We start from the raw sequence: 24,644 nt of genomic DNA, 5'->3' as shown, positions 1-24,644 counted from the left end.
CGGCCCCGTGCTCGAGCCACCGAGGAGCCGAAGCACCTGACCCGAGCGCCAGCGATTCCAGACGAGCAGCGTTCCCCACCCCTCTGCCCGCGACACATGTATCATAAGAGCGACAGTGTGTGGGTCATATTTATTTATTATTTGTTCAGGGGCACAACATAGGGCAGACTGTTATTTTTAAGGGCATCATGCTGGGATGTACTGCAAATAACTGAAGAAGATGGAAGTCTGCAGAGATGAGCTGTGGATTTGAAAAGTCATCATGGCATCTGGACAAGATGAAGAAAAGAAGACTAACTCCGATCAGAGACAATGACATGTATAAGTTACTTGGATGTAAGTGTTTAATTGTGATACTAATTCTTATCATTAGTCTGGTTCATGTATGGTCCGCAGTCTGCTGATGACTGATAACAACATCTCCAGGTATCTTTGAACCACTGTTAATTACATACTGGGATTTGTGGGTTCATGCGATACAAATGTATATGGGGAAACAAAGAGATCAGCTCAGCTATTCAGTGCACTGTCCAAAAAATGACAGATACTATGAACAGTGAAAGAGAAACAGCACTTAAGCACTTATCCCATCCATAAAATTCTTCAAGTTTATACCAATGTTTAATAAAATCCAGGCAATAAAATTCAGTATAGGAATACAGAGAATGATGACATGGAACGAACAAGGCAACGCATTTCTGCCCAGTGCGGTCATTAGTCAATACCTGAATGCCTGTTAACAATTGCTGGTATTATATGCTATTTATTGGTTAATTAATTAGTATGCGCATAACAATAGAAACATACTGAGACACGTATTCCATTTAAAAATCAATCTTAAAAATCACATATAAAACATCAACATTTGATATAGTCCATTATTGTAAGAAGTTTCCCCATGTATTTTTTTTAAGGCTATAATAAATGCTCTCCACAGCCTTGAGGAAAATGACCAGTGAACTAGAAGTTAGTAAATTTCGTAATTGGAGGCTTTTCCAGGTTTCCAGAGCGTAACATTGAGAGAAATTATTAGGGAACTTAGGGATTTGTAAGTATTGCAATGGGAACACTTTCCAGGTAATCAGGGAGTAAGATTAAGTTGCAAGTGATCCATGTTTTATATAAATAATAAATATTCCATAAAGTGATACAATAAATGTTGCATCTATTGATTTATACTATAAATATATATAAATAAATATATAAATATATAGTATAATATTTATACTAGACTGCAATTTAGAAAATTATATTTTTATTTTTAAGCCACAGTAATAAAGTTGACCCAAATAGTCAATTTATCAAAATATTTTATGGCTATAAAATTAGAAACTAACATTATTAAATGTAAAACTGCATGTTAGGGTGTAGACAATATCTTCAAGAGTACAGTATATATGGGTATAAATAAAATTGAAATTAAGAAACTAAACAGTGAATAGATATTTATATATTAGAAATATTAGAAAGCTGCATTATACAGCATACAAATTGACTATGTGTAATATGTTATGCGAAAATTGTAAAAAATGTATATTTTAAAGCAACTTAATATTACAGCAACTTAATAATGCTTGATATTATAGCCCGAATAGTGGATATATTATAACATTAATATATATGTAGACTAACATGAAGAAAACACAAAGTGTACTTATATAAACCCAATGTTATCACCTTAATTACTTCTGAATACTGCACGCTGTCAGGATTCTCTGCTGTTTGTGGTGAGTCTGGAAGGTCATGAAATTGAAGTATGCAACTTTTTTCATATACCTACTTTTAAGGCTTGTTATAGATGGATAAGATTCGACTTGCCAGAGTGTCTTTCATTGGTTACAGGATTGTTTAATACTTTAGATTTTTCTCTTTGCCCTCTCTACATTTTTCAGTATGAGCAGGCACTGTGAGATGGTGGGCATTCTCCCAGGCAATGGGCCATGTCATACACATGGTCACATGCCCCTGAGACGGACCATCGCTGCATCACAACATGCCAGTGACAGAAGGTGCAGACGCAAGGATCTGCACTCCTATGCCAGAGAGAATCAGTGTTTGTAGGCCCCTTCGGGCGGAGTGTGCAACACTACTGTTCTCTTCAGGGCAGCAACCACCCCCCAATGCTGGTCTCACTTGCAGATGCATAAGAAAAATACATGAAACTGGGGTTCTGTTGGCAAAAAAACATTGAACAGTTTATTTTATCTTAGAAGATCATGACAGACATGGCCACACCTATACGGTTCTGCTGCCGCTTTCTACTGGAGTACTCTGTCTCGGCCTATCCCGCTATCTGGGACTTCGTCCACCTGCTGCCAGGCCTATGCATCCTTTCCCCCCTCCTTTACTCTTTGGATAACTGTGGTCCTCTCCTCTACCCCTGACGGCTTCTAGTCACTCGACTTCCTTTAGCCCCTATGAGTTTCTCTTCCCTGACAGCCATCTAGTTCCTAGACACTCCTAAGCACGTCTCAAGGTGAGTCATAGGCTCTGGACCCTTGGAGGATACCTCCAGGTTCCTGGACTGGCTCAAGTTACAAGGCCACAACCTCACTCCAGGAAACCTCCTGCAGAACTGCCAGATCACCAGGCCCATCTCTCTAACCAACCCACTGGCCATCTGTCACTCCTCCCACCTGGCTTTAACCTCCTTTACAACTAAGAAGTATCTAACACTACTACATCTGTAAAACCTATACCTTCAGCTTATCTGGCTAATATGCAGTATCATTACTACTTTTACAACACAGTACATATTACACTTTACATAACCAAACATTTTACATTGTAGGGAGCTCCACTACCCAAACACATTCGGGTAGTGTGTTCATCAAGTACCAGTTCTTTCCATCTGTGAAGCATACTATTTAAACACCCTAAACTAGTGCCTACATACCTCCTGACGAAACCTCAGGTAGCGGTGATATCCGTGTAAAGGTGTCCAATATGCTATGGTGTGGTTATCTTTTCCATATACGGTGCACGAAATAAGTATTTGATATACTGCCGATTTTGCGAATTTTCCCACCTACAAAGAATGGAAAGGTTTGTAGTTTTTAGGTACACTTCAACTGTGACATGCAGAATAAAAAACAAATCCAGAAAATCACGTTGTATGATTCTTAAATTATTATTTTGCACTTTATTGCTGAAATAAGTGTTTGATCACCAACCAACCAGCAAGAATTCTGGCTCCCACAGACCTATTATTTTTACTTTAAGAAGCTCTCCTTCTCTGCTCTAATGACTTGTATTCATTGCACCTGTATGAACTCTTCACCTGTATAAAAGACACTTGTCCACACAATCAATCAATCAATCAATCACACTCCAACCTCTCCTCCATGGCCAAGACCAAAGAGCTGTCTAAGGACACAAGGGACAAAATTGTAGACCTTCACAAGCTGAGATAGGCTACAGGACAATAGGCAAGCAGCTTGGTGAAATGGTAACAACTGTTGGCACAATTATTAGCAAATGGAAGAAACACAAGATGACTGCCAATCTTACTTGGTCTGGGGCTCCATGCAAGATCTCACCTCATGTGGTTAGGATGTTTCTGTGAAATGTCAGAAATCAGCCCAGAACTACATGGAAGGACCTGGTCAATGACCTAAAGAGAGCTGGGACCACAGTCTCAAATACTATGGTAAGCAACACACTACACCATCATGGATTAAAATCCTGCAAGACACGCACTGTCCCCCTGCTCACACCAGTACATGTCCAGGCCCATTTGAAGTACATGTTCAGGCCTGTTTGAAGTTTTCCAATGACCATGTGGATGATCCACAGGAGGCAGGCAAGGAAGAAAGTCATTTGCTCATATGAGACCAAATTAGAACATTTGGTATCAACTATGAACTAAAGTTTTTTGTGCCTGTTTTCCCTATGTAAAATGGCTTAAATGTCATTTCAACAGTGCAAAAATCATTAGTAGAAAAAAGTTTGTAATATGTTTTACAAGAGAAATTGGCTTCTTACTCTTTCTCCACTAATCACCACCCATTTCCTGAATTCATTCACTCAGAAATACAGGTAAAAGCCATCTTGGTAACAAAAAGAGGCATCATTTCACTTAGGCTATGTGCGCACGTGTGCGTAATTTATGCAGTTACTCTGCGCTTTGTAGCGCAGCGTAACTGCATGCGTCCTGCGTCCCCTGCACAGTCTATGGAGATTGTGCAGGGGCCGTGCGCACGTGGCATATTAGAACGCAGCGATTCGGCTGCTGCCCGAATCGCTGCGTTCTAAGAAGTGACATGTCACTTCTTCCGTGCGCTTTGCCGGCAGCCCCTGCTCTGTCTATGGCAGGAGCTGCAGGCAGAGCCCACGTTCTCGCCGGCACCATGCGCTTCAGAATGGAGCTTTTCAGCTGCGCTCTGAAGCGCACCTTTTAGGTGCAGTGCAGAGCGCACACATGCGCACATAGCCTAAAGTGTCAAATCACAGCTGTCCATTGAATTAGGAAGAAGCAGAGTGTAATAGAGGCTGATATGTGTAAGAGAGGCTGATATGCATGCCTCTGCTGCTGTCTAAAAAGTGTTTATCTAACCCTAGAGCTGAATTCACAGCTATACCGATCAAACAAATATACAGCTGCACTCCGAGACGCTAAAGTATGCAAACATTGAATATAGAACTTTGGTCATGCATTACTGCTAAGGAAATAAATTTAAAAATTGGGACACTGTCACGTCCTCACCAGAGTCCGCTCCTGCGACTTCTGCTTCAGTAACCAGGCGCCGCTGTATTCCCGATGTGGACTGTATTGGTGATGGGAGAGGAGTCGATGCCGGTGGCTCTGGTGGGCGCAGGTTCCGCTCATCCACTAGGCTGGGTTTTCCTGGTGCCTGCAGTACCACTGGCTGAGTGTAGGTGGTGTGTGTCTTCCAGCAGAGGTTGCCACAATTCAGCTTCAGCCAATGGGATGGTAGACACCACACCCTTTTTATCCTCTCTTCTGTCTGCTGGCCATTGCCAGATATAGATTGTATTCCTGCTAGACTCTGGTTACGCCCTGCTCTGATTGATTCCTGCTTTGACCCCGGCCTGCTCTCTGACTACTCTCCTGCCTGCCATATTTGTACCTCGCTGCCAGATACGGATTTGACCTCTGCTTTGATCTCAGATTACGTCCTTGCCTGCCTGATTCTGTCCCTGTTTTGCATTTTCCGGTATGACCCTGCCTGGCTGCTTCTCTCATCAGACGCAGCCTACCACAGGTAGTCGTCTCCGGGGCCCTGTGTAATTCCAAATCCCTGTATAGGGGTTAAAGGGCTTCACATTCTCGGGGTCCTGCTTTGTGAGTGGCTTTCTTCTAGCCTGTCAATTACAGCCAGTCTGAGCCTGTGGATCCAGGCAGGCATTACAGACACTTAGCTCAGAAAAAGGGTGAGTTTTATGTGAGCCCAGTAGCCATTATCAAGGCATTTCTCTACCTAAATGCTTCAACCCAGGCTGAAAAACCTACAATTTTATGGGCAGGCAGGAGCCTGTTAATAGAAAATTAAAAATCGCCAGATTTGGCAACTATAAGCTACTGCCACCATCAGTGGGCTTTTATATCCAGCATTCTAACATGCTGTATATAAGAGCTCATTCCACTATGTAGAACGAAAAATAATTTAATAATACTCACCTATGGGGTGGTGCAGACTGGTCAGATGGGTGTCTCCACTCTCTAGTACCAGCGCCTACTCTTTCAGTCATCTTTGTCCTCCTTCTTCTGAGGTTTTATGCAACGTTAAAGTAGAATGCCTCCCGTAAGGGAAGAAACCAAAGTATCCATGAATGTAAAGATGTTATTATGCTTGTAAATGTTTTATCCCCTTTTATCCCCCTTTTGCAGTTACAAAATAAACCGGTGGTGGTCGAATAGCCTGAGGACGGTCTGTGTTTAACCAAGGGGGAGTGGTGTGCCCTGGCCGGGCCAGGTAGTCACAAATAGGCCCCTGCACAACACCTTTCCCTCACAGGTGACAGCAGCCAACCTTTAAAACCCTAGCAACTTGCTGCATAACATCTCTCCCGGGTGCCCCGTAACTGCAGCAGTGGTGTCTAACCTCACCACATACTGTGGGTGGCGTCACGAACTTAATACGGCTCAGCCTGTACATATACGTCCTACATCCACCACTATAAACCCCCTTTTTGATAGAAGTGACCGCGAGACCCCCGGGTCCGGAGACCCTCGATCCACCCACAGAAGGTCCGGATCCGAACAGCTCGGCTGCTGCGAGCGGGGTGGTACACTAGCACTACTATGGCAGATGTTCAATTTTCACTATGAAGCATCTATTACTGCTTTTTTTCTGGAAATCACCTATGGAGTGAAAATCATCACTACACCTCTAGATAAATTCCCAAAAGGGTGTAATTTCCAAAATAGAGACACTTGAGAGGGAATTCTGCTCTACTGGCACTTAAAGGCTTTGTATATGAAGTCTGAAAACTATTTTAGTAAATTCTGTGCTCTAAGAATCAAATAGTGGTCCTTCCCTGAGTCTCACCATTTGGCTAAGCACCACTGTATAGCTACATGTGGGGTATTGGCATATTTAGCAGAAATTGTGTGACAAATTTTTGTACCATATTTTCCCATTTCCTCATGTGATAATGTAAAATCTGGGGCTAAAACATGTTTTTGTGGTCAAAATGTAATTATTTTTTCATCACCGAATGGTATAAAATTCTGTGAGGCACATGTGGTGTCAACATACTCACTGTACCCCTAAATGAATTAATTAAGGGGTGCGGTTTGTAAAGTGGGATCACTTATAGGGGAGTCTGCTTTTATGGCATGTCAGGGTCTCTGCCAATGTGACATGACACCCTCAAAGCATTCCTGCAAAATCTGCACTCCAATTTGGCTCTCCTTCTCCTTCTGAGCTTTGCACTGTGCCTCAAAACTAGTTTTCAACCACATATGGGGTATTGGCGGGTGCAGTAGAAATTGCATAACAAATTTTACAATTTGGTTTCTCCTAATACCCATTTTGAAAATCAAAAACTTGGGACTAAAATAACATATTATTGGAAAAAAATGGTAATTTTTAATTATCTCAGCCCACTATTATACAATTATTTGAATTGCCTATTGGTTGAAAATGCTCAATACACCCCTAGGTGAGGTCACTGAGCTCACAGACCTGCATCTCCTGGGAGAAAACCACATTTTTTTGCCATGACATGCAGATTTGGTGCTGAAATTTCTACAGCATAGTCCTGCACACAATATACACCTTCTGGCAAACAAACCCTGCATTTGTTATTATTCCAAAAATGAGAATGTTACGGGTCTTGAAAAATGATGACAAAACACGTGAGACATTTCAGATTTTGTTTTAGACCAATTAAATAAAAAAAAAACCAAAACTATATTATATGTGGTTGGTATCTAGGAACTTGTACTGACCTGATATTGCCAGGTCAGTTTTGGCATGTAATGAACATGGTAAATAAAAAAAAACCCCAAACAATTGCGGAACTGCAGTTTTTATACAATTTCACCGCACTTGGAATTTTTTTCCCGTTTTGCATATAGTTACATAGTTACATAGTTGCTAAGGTTGAAAAAAGACCTAGGTCCATCTAGTTCAACCTTCCTCCACCAGTTCTACATTTGGTCACAAAGTCATTTATGACCAACAATGTTGTGTGTAGTGAGGAAATCATCCAGCCCTTTTTTGAAAGCTGTTATAGTGTCTGCCATTACTACCTCTTGTGGTACAGCATTCCACAGTCTGACTGCTCTAACTGTAAAGAACGTTTTCCTATTTAGCTGTCGGAATCGCTTTTCTTCCACTCGCAGTGAATGCCCCCTGGTCCTTAGTATTGTCTTTGGAAGAAATAAGTCATGTGCCAGTCCTTTATATTGACCACACATGTATTTATACATATAAATGAGATCTCCTCTGAGACGTCTTTTTTCTAAGCTAAACATATCTAACTTTTTCAACCTGTCATCATATGGGAGGCCTCCATTCCTTGTAGTAGTCTAGTTGCCTGCCTTTGAACTGACTCTAACTTCTGAAGGTCCTTTTTAAAATGTGGAGCCCAAAACTGAATCCCATATTCCAGATGTGGCCTTACAAGTGATTTATAGAGGGGTAACAATACGTTGGGATCACGGAATCTAATCTCTCTTTTTATACACCCTAGAATCTTGTTTGCTTTTGCAGCTGCTGCTTGACATTGAGTGCTGCTGCTCAGCTTATTTGTAATGAGAATACCCAAGTCTTTCTCCTGTTCTGTAGTCCCGAGTTTACTTCCATTTAATGTATATGCAGTTATAGGATTACTCCGTCCTAGGTGCATTACTTTACATTTATCAACATTAAATCTCATTTGCCAAGTATCTGCCCATTCTGACATCTTATCCAGATCTTTTTGTAATATTGTACTATCAAGGTCAGTTTTTAATATCCTACATAGTTTGGTGTCATCAGCAAAGACTGACACTTTACTATCAATCCCATCCACAAGGTCATTAATAAAGAGATTAAAAAGAATTGGTCCTAGCACAGATCCCTGCGGCACCCCACTGCTGACTATGGCCCATTTAGAGAATGTTCCATTTCTGACTACTCTTTGTTTCCTATCTTTTAGTCAATTCCTTACCCAGTTGCATATAGTTTCCCCTAGTCCTTGCTTCTGGAGCTTTAGTATAAGGCTATTATGTGGTACAGTATCAAATGCCTTTGCAAAGTCCAAATAAATCACATCAGCTGCATTACCAATATCCAGGTTTGCACTTACCCCCTCATAGAACCCCCACAGGCTGGTTAGACACGACTTATCTTTCATGAATCCATGCTGTCTGTCAGTTATTATATTATTTTCTGCAACATATTTTTACATGTCATCCCTTAAAATGCCCTCAAAAACTTTGCATACTACTGATGTCAGGCTTACTGGACGGTAGTTGCCTGGATCTACCCTCTTACCTTTCTTAAATATCGGTACCACATCAGCAATCCTCCAATCCTGAGGCACCAACCCTGTAACAAGCGAGTCTAAAAAGATAAGATACAGCGGTCTGTCAATTACGGAGCTCAATTCCCTCAATATTCGTGGATGAATGCCATCTGGCCCTGGGGATTTGTCAATGTTTAATTTACTCAGACGTAGGCGTACTTCTTCTTGTGTTAAATTAATTATATCGGGTGGTGAACTTTGATTTTTCACTTGTTGAATGATGCCTGGTACAGTCAGTTCCTTGGTGAACACAGAAGTGAAATACCTATTTAATATCTCAGTCTTTTGTTTGTCCTCTATAACTAACTTGTTATTATATTTTAAGGGGCCAATACTATCCTTTGTTTTCCTTTTGGCATTAATGTATTTATAAAAGATTTTGGGATTTATTTTAATGTCATTGGCGATTTTTGTTTCAGTAGCTAGTTTTGCTTGTTTGATTTCTTTTTTGCATTGCCTATTGATATCTTTATACTCCTGAAATGCTATTTCTGTATTCTCAGCCTTCAAGATTTTAAACACCCTTTGTTTTTGTTTTATTATACTTTGTACAGTCTTATTTATCCATAGTGGTTTCTTTTTATTCCTGGACATTTTATTACCAGAGGGTATAAGTTTTTTATAGGACTCTAGCAGTATATCCTTAAACTTTCCCCATTTATGTTCAGTATCCCCAGTTACCATGACTTTGTCCCAATCTACCAATCTACACATTTAAGCTCTTCCCTTAATTTGTTGAAATCAGCTTTCCTAAAATTCCACGTTTTAGCATTTCCCCTATGAAATGTTTTATTGAATATTACGTTAAAGCTTACCATATTATGATCGCTGGTGCCCAAGTGCTCCCGGACCTGTAGATCTGAAATTGTATCCGGTCTATTTGACAGGACCAAATCTAGCAAATTATCTCCCCTCGTCGGTTCATCTACCATCTGAGAGAGGTAATTGTCTTGAATGGTAGATAAGAATTTACAGCTTTTAGCACAACCAGAAGATTCTATGTCCCACTGTATGTCTGGATAGTTGAAATCCCCCATAATAAGAACCCGATTATTATTATTAGCTGCCTTTTCAATTTGTTCCAGCATTTCACCCTCTATTTGTTCAGGTATGTTAGGAGGCTTATAGCAAACTCCAATTAGCATTTTTCCATTATTCCCCTCCCCATGTACATTTACCCATACTGACTCTACATTGTTGCAGTTCCCCCCAATGTCATCATTCAACACAGGTTTTAGCTTAGATTTGATAAATATACACATCCCACCACCTTTTTTGTCTTTCCTGTCCCTCCTAAATGTACTATAACCCTGTATGTTTGTCACCCAGTCATGGCTTTCATCCAGCCAGGTTTCCGTAATGCCCACCACATCATAATCCATGGTTGACATAAGAGTCTCCAATTCATTCATTTTGTTTGCAAGACTTCTTGCATTTGCCAGTAGACATTTAATCCTATTAACACCTTTATTACTCCCAGCCTCCCTACGTTCCTTGCATGTCCCACCCCCCCTAATCCTTCATTGACCCCTACCATCTCACTGTCTCTATCTGCTCTATCCCCTTTTTTGCTCCACTACCCTCCCTCCCCCCAGATCCTAGTTTAAAAGCTCCTCCATCCGTCTCACCATTTTCTCCCCCAGCACAGCTGCACCTTCCCCATTGAGGTGCAGCCCATCCCTACCGTAGAGCCTGTAGCCGACTGAGAAGTCAGCCCAGTTCTCCATGAACCCGAACCCTTCCTTCCTGCACCAATTTCTAAGCCACGTATTTATCTCCCTAAGCTCCCGCTGTCTTTCTAGTGACGCTCGTGGCACCAGTAGTATTTCTGAAAACACCACCTTGCAGTACACTATATGGTAAAATGAATGGCTCCTTTCAAAAGTACAACTCATCCCGCAAAAAAATAAGCCCTCATATGGCTATGTGGATGAAAAAAAAAAAAGTTATGGCACTTGGAAGAAGGGGAGACAAAAATGAAAATGAAAAATGTAAAATCGCTGAGTGGTAAAGGGATTAATTTTTATTTAGTTTCTAAATTAATTGTGCAAGCGAGGCTTCTGGCACGATTGGATAGACATCACCGTATCCAGTAATGGAGACATTGATGTTATCCCTTTCACGTTATATTTTCCTTACCTAGACATCAGGAACTATAGGAGAAGTGCAGTGTTCATGATGGAATGGGATTTTGCAGCTAAATTGCTATAATTAAACTGGGATGTATGGGGTAAATTACTGGGATTATACTCAGGTGTTGATAGCAAATTCCAGGAATTATTACAGGATATTGCTGCATTTTTACCGGGATGTTGCTGGCAAATTGCTGGGAATTAGATGAGATGCTGCTGGTAAATTGTTGGGATTATGCCTTTCTGCTGGTGTGTGATATTATATAGTGAGCGCTGTGATATCCAGTAACCATCAAACAAAAGAGACTGGGCTGATTTTTTTATAGACTTTGATTCAGTCAGTTAAATTAATTACTTGATTGATTTCTTTAAGAATTGATTGATCTTTGCATGAAATTGACATGTTACCTGTGGAGCTTTACATATACAATCTATTAATGCAATAGCCTCCTATACATTATTCTGTATGTCTTCTAGAAGTGTTGTTTTCACTAGTTGTAATAAAGCTGAGGCATCATGAAGCAAAATGAATGTGAATAGGGGCAGAGCTGCAATATCCATAATGGTCACTAAACATTATATGTTCTGCTTTGTTTAAATCCGGCCAATGCTGGAGCTGATTGGTTGATATGCAGGTATCAGACGCCTACTAGAGCTAAGCGGACTGTAAAAGTCCAGATCCACGCAGTTTCAAAGATGTCTGGGTGCCACACCCAACCCGGAATTCCGAGTGCATGGTCCAGATTCGGGAATTAAATGGAAAATAAACAAAACAAGAAATAAGCGAGAATTTCATACTTAACAAGACTCAGTGTCATGGCGGCAAACTGCTTTCAGGTCGCGCATTCACTTCCTGTACTGTGCATTAGGCTCATCACATACACACAGGTGTCTGTGTTTTTCCCGGCCTTCCTGTCGTCTGTGATTGGTTGCAGGAGATGTGCCCCCAGCCTGTAACAGCGTCTGCCTGCAGTCATCGGCTCAGTCATTGTCTACACTCACAGCCGGTGGTCGTTCTCTATGGCTGCTAGCTGTGGGACGTAGCAGAGCTGAAGCGGTGTGGGACCTCGTATGGATTATGCCGGACCTAGAGGGGTGTGTTGGGGGTTAATAAAGTGGTGAAGGAGGGTGTGTTTTGTACTTTGTCCCAAATAAAGGATTTTTCTCTGTGTTTGTGCTTATTTACTTTCATGTACAGCTGAGTGATGGAGGTATCTCATAGACGCCTGTGCCATCACAATCCTAGGGTTTAGTAGCAGCTGTGCGCTGTTATTAACCCCTTATTATCCCGATTGCCACCGCTCTAGGGCAACTGGAAGAGCTGTTAAAGCACCGGGATTGTCACATCTAATGGATGCGGTAATACCGGGCGGCTGCAGGATGAGAATTCTAGCTCCCAGCTGGCCTTATCTTGGCTGGGTATAAAATTGGGGGGGACCGAAAGTTGATTTTTTTTTTTTAAATTATTTATTTAAATAAAATTTTTTAAAAAAGCCGCATGAGGTTTTTCTTAGGCCAGAGTCACACTTGCGAGGGCTGGTACAAGTCTGACATTGCATCAACGGCACAGCCCGCGCACTTCTGACAGGAGCGTGTATGTGTTTTTAGGTACATACATGCTCATGTTCAGAGAACGACAGGCCGTGGCGGGTGATGCCATGCCAGACTTGTACGAGTCTGACATCGATCACCGGAACAGTTGTGCACACTTCTGACAGAGTGGGCCACATGTGTTTCTGTCTACATGCACACTCATGTTCAGAGAGCGGCAGGCCATGCCGGGTGATGTCATGCCAGACTTGTATGAGTCTGACATCGCATCATGGGCACAGTCGTGCACTTCTGACAAGGACATACATGTGTTTCTAGGTACATGCACGCTCATGTTCAGAGAATGGCAGGCCGTGCCTGACTTGTAAGAGTCTGACATCAAATCACTGGCACTGACGCGCTCTTCTGAGACAAAAGCGGGCTGCATGTGTTTCTGTCTACATGCACGCCAAGCATACTCACCCATAGACACTTGCAATGCCTTGGTGAGTATACCGCGCACGCTCCTACCCCCCTATCCCTTTCGCCAATGTTTTTAATATCCGGATTCTGGTTCCCATTGACTTATATGGGCACCAGATTCTGAAGAGGATCGGGATTTTTTTTTAATTGAGCAGTGATCCACTGGTCCCAGTATTTTGCGAGTCTGAGTAACTCCAATGCCTACTGTTCTGATATAGAAGAGGTCATCAATATCAAAGTAGAGGAAAAACACTTTAAGCTTGAACTAAATCATCTTATTTTTTGACTCTCTATAGAGCCAAGAAAAAGGGTGAGCAGCATTAAGAACAAATCTCTACTGCATCTTATTGCACAAAAAAAACTGGCTATCAAAAGGCAGATGACATATGGCATGAGGTCAGAGGTCCTATGGCATGAGGTCGGAGGTCATATGGCATCCTTCTGTAAACTAGAACCCCTACAATATCTTTGAAATTTAAAGAAAGAATTGCCAGACAGGTTGAAAGGGTCACCGGGGAGATATAAATGCATTTCAATCTAAAACATAAAGCCTCATACAGTAACTTTATGTAATTCTACTACTTCTAACTGACCATACTTCACAGCACCTCTAAGTGTCCCCTCTCCAATGTCAGTGCAAAGATCAGTGATTTTATCTGGCTTCTTATTTATTTATTTTACTCACTATATACAACTCTATTCCTTAAGGCCACTTCACACATAACGAGATCGCTAACGACATCATTGCTATGTCACAGTTTCTGTGATGAAACGACTTTACCAGCGATCTCGTTATGTTTGACACGTACCAACGATCCGCCCCCTGCTGTGAGATTGTTGGTCGTTGCTGAATGTCCTGGGCCATTTTTTGCTCATTAGAGTCCTGCTGGGCAGGATGGATCTGTGTGTTTGACACCTACCAACGATCTCGTTAACAACCTAGATGAGAACTTAAAGTGTGACACGTAGGCGTGTAGTTGCGTCACCTTTTCCGCGCCCCCCTCTGCACCGATTGGTTGTTGCTGAGAACAGTAAGCAAACACTCGGGAACGAAAGAGGGATGAATCCAAGTGCAGATGCAGCTTCAATCCGAAAAGCAAGCAAGCAACCGGGAACAAAGTACGAATGAATTCAGGTGGAGTTGCAGGTTCTATCCTCAAAGCAAGGCTCAAAAAGGGACAAAGGATGAAGCGATACAAAGTTGCCTTCTTGGCCGGCTGCCTAATCAGAACGCAGTATTGGCAACCAATCGGAGAGGAGGGGTGTGGAAAAGGCGACGCATATGCACGCCTACGTGACTTACAGCGTCAAACACTACACCCCTATTCGAGGTCGGAATCGTTACATAGCTGCTATGTGACAGGGTCCCAACGACCAACGAGATCGTTATACAGGTCTCTGCATCATTACAAAAGTCATTGGGAAAATGACTGTGTGACATCTCACCAACGATCTCACCAACGATTTAACAATGGTCCGGAAACTGTGACGTAGTAACGATCTCATTAAGTGTTACTGGACCTTTAGTGTTTTACAAACATGATCTCAATCTAAAGTTCTTATCAGTATATGTTTGGATTGTGGGAGGAAACCCACAGAAACTCCTGGCAGATGTTGTCCTAAGTGGGATTTGAACCCAGGACCCCAGTGCTGCAATGCTAACCGCTGAGGCACTGTGTTTCTTGCTGGGTTTTATGCAAGCCAGGCCCCTAACTAAGTATTATAACAGTCTGTGTGGGTCGATGTCACTCCTTCCCATCACGCTTCTTCTGCACTGACTACATGTACCTATGCAGCTTTTATATAATACCAACTGGAATGAAAACAATGATCATATACACTGCTGTAAGTAAATAAATAGTGGTAGTACACATAAATAACATAAGCTACTTGGTTGACTCTATTTTGATCCAAAAAGTGTAAAAGCCATTCCACCACAACAAGGTTTACCAAATCATAATGATTCCTAACTCTTACGAGTATCTTACCTCACTATAAGCCAGCAAAATAGACGAGGTTAGAGCAGGACCTAGACCTCACTGTTTCATACCTGCGAAATAGACAGGATGCGAAACCCAAAACGTGTTCCCATATGTACACAGTGCAAGGAGCTAAAGCAAAACCGAAAAAATGGGCCAACATTTTTGTTGGCATAAGTGTAATATGTAGTTACTCATTCACATTGTGGCCATTAACAAACAAAAACCTAGAGTAGAAACTGTCATACCTCAGGACTTGATCTGATGATCTTGCTTTGCATGGTCAGTTTCCTTCCTTGCTGAGGCACAGCCTGATCAGTCCCTGTCCAAATGCTGATGGTCTATTTACTTATCTTTGCTTCTCTTCCTATGGCATGCGGTTATCACTTGTTCTCAATTGCTCATTGTCTCTCTCCTATCACATCGGGTGGGGCTATTTTGTACTCCTTATCCAAGGCTCCTTGCTGGCTATATTCATTCCTATGTGGATTCTGCTAAGGAATATCAGCCCCACTGCAAGGGATTTGGCTGTTAAGGCCCCGTCACACTAAGCAACATCGCTAGCAACATCGCTGCTAACGAACAACTTTTGTGACGTTGCTAGCGATGTTGCTGTGTGTGACATCCAGCAACAACCTGGCCCCTGCTGTGAGGTTGTTGGTTGTTGCTGAATGTCCTGGGCCATTTTTTAGTTGTTGCTGTCCCGCTGTGAAGCACAGATCGCTGTGTGTGACAGCGAGACAGCAACAACTAAATGTGCAGGCAGCAGGAGCCGGCTTCTGCGGAGGCTGGTAACCACAGTAAACATCGGGTAACCAAGAAGCCCTGTCCTTGGTTACCCGATATTTACCTTCGTTACCAGCCTCCGCCGCTCTCACTGCCTGTGCTGCCGGCTCCTGCTCTGTGCACATGTAGCTGCAGCACACATCGGGTTAATTAACCCGATGTGTGCTGTAACTAGGAGAGCAAGGAGCCAGCGCTAAGCATTGTGCGCTGCTCCCTGCTCTGTGCACATGTAGCTGCTGCATACATCAGGTAATTAACCCGATGTGTGCTGTAACTAGGAGAGCAAGGAGCCAGCGCTAAGCATTGTGCGCTGCTCCCTGCTCTGTGCACATTTAGCTGCAGCACACATCGGGTTAATTAACCCGATGTGTGCTGTAACTAGGAGAGCAAGGAGCCAGCGCTAAGCATTGTGCGCTGCTCCCTGCTCTGTGCACATTTAGCTGCAGCACACATCGGGTTAATTAACCCGATGTGTGCTGTAACTAGGAGAGCAAGGAGCCAGCGCTAAGCATTGTGCGCTGCTCCCTGCTCTGTGCACATTTAGTTGCAGCACACATCGGGTTAATTAACCCGATGTGTGCTGTAACTAGGAGAGCAAGGAGCCAGCGCTAAGCATTATGCGCTGCTCCCTGCTCTGTGCACATTTAGCTGCAGCACACATCGGGTTAATTAACCCGATGTGTGCTGTAACTAGGAGAGCAAGGAGCCAGCGCTAAGCATTGTGCGCTGCTCCCTGCTCTGTGCACATTTAGCTGCAGCACACATCGGGTAATTAACCCGATGTGTGCTGTAACTAGGAGAGCAGGGAGCCAGCGCTAAGCATTGTGCGCTGCTCCCTGCTCTGTGCACCTTTAGCTGCAGCACACATCGGGTAATTAACCCGATGTGTGCTGTAACTAGGAGAGCAGGGAGCCAGTGCTCAGTGTGCGCTGCTCCCTGCTCTCTGCACGTGTAGCTCCGTGCGGTGGTAACCAAGGTAAATATCGGGTTGGTTACCCGATATTTACCTTAGTTACCAAGCGCAGCATCTTCCACGCGGCGCTGGGGGCTGGGGGCTTGTCACTGGTTGCTGGTGAGCTCACCAGCAACTTGTGTAGCGACGCTCCAGCGATCCCTGCCAGGTCAGGTTGCTGGTGGGATCGCTGGAGCGTCGCAGTGTGACATCTCACCAGCAACCTCCTAGCAACTTACCAGCAATCCCTATCATTGTTGGGATCGCTGGTAAGTTGCTTAGTGTGACTGGACCTTTAGAGACAAATTTGGAATTTGCACTGTGTTCACATTTGTCTTACCTACACCTTTCTTCCGCTTGTTGTTAGATTTCTAAGAGGTTAATCTTGCTTACATTTATTATTTCGCCTGTTTCCACTTGTGTATGTGTTTTGTGTTTCTTCACTTTGATACCCTGTGTATCTCTGCATGCTTGCTCTATCTTTGTAGTGCATAGCTACCTGCCCCTCTGGTTACTCAAGAGGTACGTGAAACAACTCAACGGCCTTTTAGGCAGTCAGGTCCGGGTTGTTGCTTTTAGTTGTGGTGTTAGATATATCCTAGTCTGTACAACAATTGTTAGAGTTGCGCAGCTAGTGATATTCTAGTCTGTACAGCAACCAGAAGTTTGCTGGAGTGGTTGCAGTTTTATAGGCTTTTTCTTTCTCTACCTGTCTTGGAGTACATATGTGCATAAAAAAACCAAACCAATGAGCAAATACCTTGCAGTAAGTAAATAAATAGTGGTAGTACAAGTAAATAACATAGGGTAATAAGTTGACACTATATTAATGATACAAATGTAAAGACCATCCCACTGCGATACTTCTGCCCTTAGAAAGCCAAACATACCAATACTGGGATCCATGCTCCCATATGTACAAAGTACAAGAAACTAAAGAAAAATTAATAAAAAATGGTCCAGTTTAGCTCTTATACAATCTGTCAAGAAGCATGGAGTGAAAGCAGATAGAGGGAACTGATTGGCATATACAGTTCAGCCTTGAAGGTACAGGAAGGCAGTGTAGAATGAGAGTGAGGGGAAGGGGGATATCAAATCTGCACAGACAGTGATAAGTCTTGTTCATGTGACTGGTTTACATAATTAGCAGGACGAAACTCACACTGCCTAATCTGTGAATGGCCCCCTTTGTACTGAATGTAACTATTGAGTTCATGTTCTAAAGGCCCCATACATATTACATAAAAGTCAGCCAAACACGTTGCGTTCAGTAGGATTGGCTGACCATCTAATATGTGTAGGGGCATCCTAACTGTTGCTCGGCGGATTATGGCTGATAACACTGTTATTGGGCGGTTTGAATTCAGTCATCCAATCCATTATATAGCGGGGAGATAAGTTGCTGCCAATTGATTCAAGCAGAGTATTTCTCTGTATGGTGGAGTTCATATACTCATATTATGGCAAATTGATATCTAATGTGTTTGGCCGGCTTTGGAATATCAATAAGATTTAATATCAACCCTTTGATTGCCTTTTCAGTTTCTAAAATGCGTTAGCTGGAATCTCTTGTAGTCAGCTGGATCCTAATTTTGCTGCAGTTTAGATTGGCACTGTTGACACATCTTGCCCATAGACATATATACTGTCACTACAATATCTTTTTGTGCATTCATGAATAACTGTGAGTAGGTAGGTAAGCAGTATGACTTCCTGACAAGTAAGGCACTAAAGGATAATGGTTGCTCATGCAAACATTACACCTGATTGGCACGAGAACCGATTATTAACACTTTATTTAGCTGTGTTGTTTGTGTGTAATACGTGAAACAAACTCCATACACAATTTTTATGTTAAGACAATATGTAAATCAGACAAGAACGAGCCCGCAGCCCGCATAGCATGGATCCCGTTCCTGCCGCTGGTAGGCTTGAGAATTATTTGTACCGCCCGGAGATTATGTCAAGAGTCAAAAATATAAAATAATGAGCCAATTACATTGCTATTTGCAGGGAGCGTATAGACAATTAACGGTAAAAGAATGGGGATTGATTTTTTTTCTTGAAAGTCAAACAAAGACATGATTTTCAGAAAATGACATTAGGCACAGAATAAGCACTTTGGGGAATTAACATGTGACTTTGACTTTTCAAGTTCTCTAAACACGGAGTGATTGGATTTAGAAAGTACCAATCAGTTGAAGTAACAATCAGCAACATATCACAGTCTATCTACTGAGATTCTTGTTGTGTTCACTTAATGCTCCATTAGGGTAATTCAAAGCACCACCAATCCGAGCAGGAAATAATTGAGTGCTTATCAAGGAAAGCCCCAGTGTTCCCTGGTGCTGCCGAGTTCTGTGACCTTTTAAACATTGTGATTAGCGTGCCCAATATACGTGTGCAGCGAATGATGGCTGAGAAAACAAGTTTTCCTTAGTGCTCAGCTGTGGTTTCTTGGCCTCAGTTTAGAAAACTAGGAAAACTTTCTTTGTGTGAAAAAATTAGGCTTCATGTGGATCTGAAGCCATTGTCTGGATGGATATCTTTCGCTATCTGAGCCCTAATGTGCTGATTAAATTAAATCATCTTGTTTCAAGGGGATTCGTGACAGCCGCATGCCCGGATTAGCATGGCAAGCTAATGGTGGGCAGAGCAGAAAGCAGCGTAAGGACAGGCAGCCTTATGTCTGAAGCTAAATGGGAAGAAGTGGCATCAAAGCGAGATCGGAAACTTATAATTAGCAATCCGCAAGAGATTCTTATAGATGTTAACAAATAAAAGGAAACACTTTAACATTTTAATCCAATTCTCCCACAATTTTGTCTTATCTATCTCATATTAGCGGAGGTTATAGAGCTGTTTGCACTAATTTTCCTGCAAAATGTCAGAACCGAAGTTATGATCAATGACATAACAAAGGGATGGCGCTTACAGGGTTAATAGATTTTGTGTACTATGTGATTTTTAAGTAATCTAAAGAAGTAGCACCTATTTTTCATTCGTTATAGTTAATCCTAATTATTATGGCTATTTAGTGTCTACATGGAAAATTCCTACATGGTAAAGTCTTGAGAAGTAAGGCTCTGTTCACATGTCAGTCAGACATCTTGTATGTCTATTCCTAAAGGATCAGGCCAACAGAACTTATTCGTTACATCAGTTAAACACAGGAAGCATAGAGGTGGCAAAATAAAGAATAGATGATATAAAGTTATAACGCGTATTGAAAATATACAAAATAAAAATGTTAAAAATAAATAATATAAATTCCCAGAATGAAAATGAGGTGGGTCAACCAGAAACCCAATAAGTATATGAGGCTAGGCACAATCAAAGCAATGCAAGATACACAGAATAATATGGAATTCATCCCTGATATCTGACCAGATGCCGGTCCCAATATAAGTTTATGGGGACCCGAATCAGTTATTTAAAAACGGTGGTAGAAGGGATAGGAGGATTGGAGCAAGCGCTACATTCTTACCGGTCTCCGCGCAGCTGTACACTGCTTCCAGAGCCGTCCACTCTACTTCCGGGGCCGCTCATTTTCTTCATGCATATGCATTGCATTCCTCGCCCCCCCGGCAGTCCCTGCATCTCTGATTGGTTGCAGACAGCGCGTCCAGCATGTGTGATAGCGGGTCTGACGGCTTTCAATCACACACACTGACTGCATCTAAATTGTTGTAAAAATACAAAATAAATTAAAAAATTGACGTAAGTTCCCCCCATATTATGATACCCAGCACAGATAAAGCACACGGCTACAGGCTGCAGCTCTCAGCCACGTGATTATCTTGGCTGTGTATCACAATTAGAGAAACCGTATGCGGCTTTTTTTTTTATTAATAAAAAAAAAAGAAAATTAAATAAATAATATTAACCCCTTTGCCACCTGGCGATTTTTTATTTTTGTTTCTTCCTCTCCTTCTTTCAATAGCCATAACTTTTTTATTTTTCCGTCAATATTGCCATATTAGGGCTTGTTTTTGCGGAACGAGTTGTTCTTTTGAATAAACCTTTAGTTTTACCAAATAGTGTACTGGAAAATGGGAAAAAAATTCCAAGTGCAGTGAAATTGCAAAAGAAGTGCAATTGCACAATTGTTTTGGGGGTCTTTTATTCACCCTGTTCACTATATGGTAAAACTAAGGTGTCCGTATTATGCCTCACGTTCGTACGAGTTTGTAGATGCCAAATATGTATACTTTTACTTTTATCTAAGGTGTTAAACAAATTCAGAAGTTTGTCTAAAAATAGAATTGTGCTTTTGGCGCCATTTTTCGAGACCCGTAACGTTCTTATTTTTCAAGAACTGGGGTTCGGTGATGGCTTATTTTTTTCTTGCTACGCCATGTACAAATCAGATTAATTGATTTTATATTTTGATAGATCAGTCATTTCTGAACACGGCGATACCAAATATGTGTATATATATTTTTTTCCATTGTTTTATTTTCAAGGGGGTGAAAGAGGGGTGATGTGAACTGTTAGGTTCTATTTATTTATTCATATTTTTTTTAAAACTTTTTTTTAATTTTTTTTTACTCATCCTCCTAAGGCCTCCTTCACACATCCGTGTTTCTGGCACGTGTGACGTCTGTTTTCACACGTACCGGAGACACGGACGCATTCAGGCCCATTAAGATCAATGGGTCTGTGCACACGTAAGTGTTTTCACATGCACTATGTGTCCGTGTGGAGCATACGTGTGTCCATGTGCGCCAAATGTAGACAAGTCCTGCTTTTCTCCAGCAGCACAGGTGTCACACTGACCGCACGGACCGCACACTGATGTGATCCGTGTGACATTAGTGTGACACTTACCAGAGAAAACCACGTGTCTGTGAAATAAGATGATTTTCTATACTCACCTGTCTCCAGTGCTGCTGTCTTCGGTCCTGCTGTCACTTGCTTCCGACCCCCGCTCATTATGCTCATTGCATATGTACTGCACCGAGGATCAGGAACAGCAGGAGTGCCGGAGACAGCGGCATCATGGACAGGTAAGTATAGAAATTCATGCTGTCCGTGTGCTATGCAGATATCACACAGCACACTGACAGCACATGCTGAACACACACATGAACACAGGCACAAACATACACACCTACTACATGGACCGTGCAAAATGTGTGTGTTTTGCACGGACATGTGAAAGTGACTTAAGGGACTTTATCACTGCACAGTCTGATTACCTGATGCTGAGCAGCATCGCTCTGATCAGAAGAAAAGCAGCTTTCCTGTGAATGTTTGCGATTTGTCGGCTCTCACAGGAACTACATCATGCTAGCATCAGGGGTCATTAGCTGACCCTGCGCTACCACGGCATTCCATTGGCACCCAGCGATTGCATCACGGGGCCGCTGATGGCGGCAGGGAACTGCACGATCCCTGTCGTGGCCATTTAAATTCTGCTGTCAGTATCTGAAAGTGCAATCTAAGTGGTAAGCAGGCACAGGTGGATCTATGATCCACCCATGCCTGTTATCCGCACATATGTGCTGATCGGATCAGCAGACATGTGTGGGGGATTACCGGGGGGGGGGGGTCGCAGCCAAAGCCTGCGGTTACCAGGTAAAAATGACCTAGGATGCATATATACACGTCTAAGGTTATGAAGAGGTTAAAAACAGTGTGCGATGCCCCCTAATTTTGATACGCAGCCATGATAAAGCCGATAGCTGAAAGCTGTTATTCTTAGGCTGGGGACATCCAAGCTGGAGACAACCAGGCTTATTGGGCCCCCAAGCCTAAAAATAGCAGCCTGCAGCCACCCAGCATTGTCGCATCTACTAGATCTAACACTCATAGAATTTTACCCGGCTCATCCTGATTGTCCTAGTGCGGTGGTAATCAGGGTAATAAGGGGTTAATGACAGCTCACGGCTAGATTAGTAATGGCAGGCATCTATGAGATCCCCTATTACTAATCTGTAAGTGAAATGAAATAAACACAAACACTCCAAAAATCCTTTATTTGAAATAAAGTACAAAAAAACCCACCCTCCTTCACCAATTTATTAACCCCTCAAAGCATCCAGTTTCGATGTAATTCACATGAGGTCCCAAAACGACCTCCAGCTCTGCTACATACATACTTAAGTCACAACGCATGGCAAAGAACATGACCACCCACTGTGGGCTTCAGGCAGAGACTGACTGAGCCATAGTGATGAGTGGTGATGTCACTCAGTTTATTTGTGGTCACAGCTGGAAATTCCCACAGTCCTCCACATGTGACCGCAGGTAACCTGACCTCAGATGACCTAATTAAACACAGTGACCTCACCTCAGGTGAGGTCACTGAGTACACAGACCTGCATATCTTGGCAAAAACTGCAGCATGCGTTATGATGTGTTTTTAATGCATTTTCTTGCCAGGAGATGCAGATTTGGAGCAGGAATATAGTGTATAAATTTCAGCACCAAATCTGCATCTCTTGGCAAAAAAAACTGACAAAAACGGTTTTAATGCCGTTTTGTTTCGGATTGCCAGAAGATGCAAATTTGGTGGAGAAATCTGGTGCAAACATTTCAACACCAAATTTGCACCTCCTGGCAGAAAACCACCCCGAAAAGGCATCAAAACCGTTTTGTACATGTTTTGCCAAGAGATGCAGATTTGGTGCTGAAATGTATCCACAGTATTCCTGCACCAAATATGCATCTCCTGGCAAAAAAAATCACATCACTATCACACCAAAACCGCATCGTGTTTCAATGCATTTTTTTGTCAGAAGATGCAGATTTGGTGCAGGAATATGGAGTATAAATTATAGCACCAAATCTGCATCTCCTGGCCAAAAAATGCACAAAAACGGTTTTGACACCATTTTGGTGCAGTTTTCTGCCAAGATATGCAGGTCTGTGAACTCAGTGACCTCACCTGAGGTGAGGTCACTGAGTTTAATGAGGTCACCTGAGGTCACTCACGTTATCTGCGGTCACAGGTGGAGGAATGTTGGAACCTCCAGCTGTAACCACAAATAAACTGAGTGACGTCATTGCTCATCGCTGTGGCTCTGTCATTCTCTGCCAGGTGCCACAGTGTGACATGTGATATGTTCTGTGCCTATGCGCTATGCCTTCAGTATGTAGCAGAGCTGGATCGTCGTTGGATCTCATGTGAATTACTTCAGATCATTAGGGGTTTAATAAAGGGGTGAAAGAGAGTTTTTGTTTTGTATTTTATTTCAAATAAAGGATTTTTTTTGCTGTCTGTGTTTATTTCTTTTCACTTACAGATTAGTAATGGGGTGGTCTTAGATGCCTCGTATTACTAATCTAGGGCTTAGTGGCAGCTGTGAGCTGTTATTGGCTCCTTATTACCCCAAATTGCCTCTGCACCAGGGCAGTGAGTTGGGTAAATTGCCATTTTTAGACAGGGGGTGGCCCAATAACCATGGGCCTCCCCAGCCTGAGAATACCAGCTCTCAGCTTTATCATGGATGGGGGGATTGCATGCCGCTTTTTAAATTATTTATTTAAATAATTAAAAAAACAAACAAACAAGGAACCACATGCAGTTCCTCTTATTCACAGCCAAGATAAGTACACATCTAGGGGCCGCAGCCTGTAGTTGTATGCTTTATCTGTGCTGGATATCATAATATGGGGGGACCCTACGCTAATTTTTTATTTATTTATTTATTTTTACACCAATATAGGGACATACACAGTATCTGTGATTGCAAACAGTCAGACACACAGAGTGGGGGGCACGTCTGGCTGAAACCAACCACAGGCGCCAGGACTGGGCAGGGGGAAGCAGTGCATATGTATGAAGGATAATAAGTT

Source organism: Anomaloglossus baeobatrachus, chromosome 2, assembly GCF_048569485.1.
Source record: "Anomaloglossus baeobatrachus isolate aAnoBae1 chromosome 2, aAnoBae1.hap1, whole genome shotgun sequence".
Lineage (NCBI taxonomy): Eukaryota > Metazoa > Chordata > Amphibia > Anura > Aromobatidae > Anomaloglossus > Anomaloglossus baeobatrachus.
Note: the sequence above shows the minus strand (reverse complement) of the source record.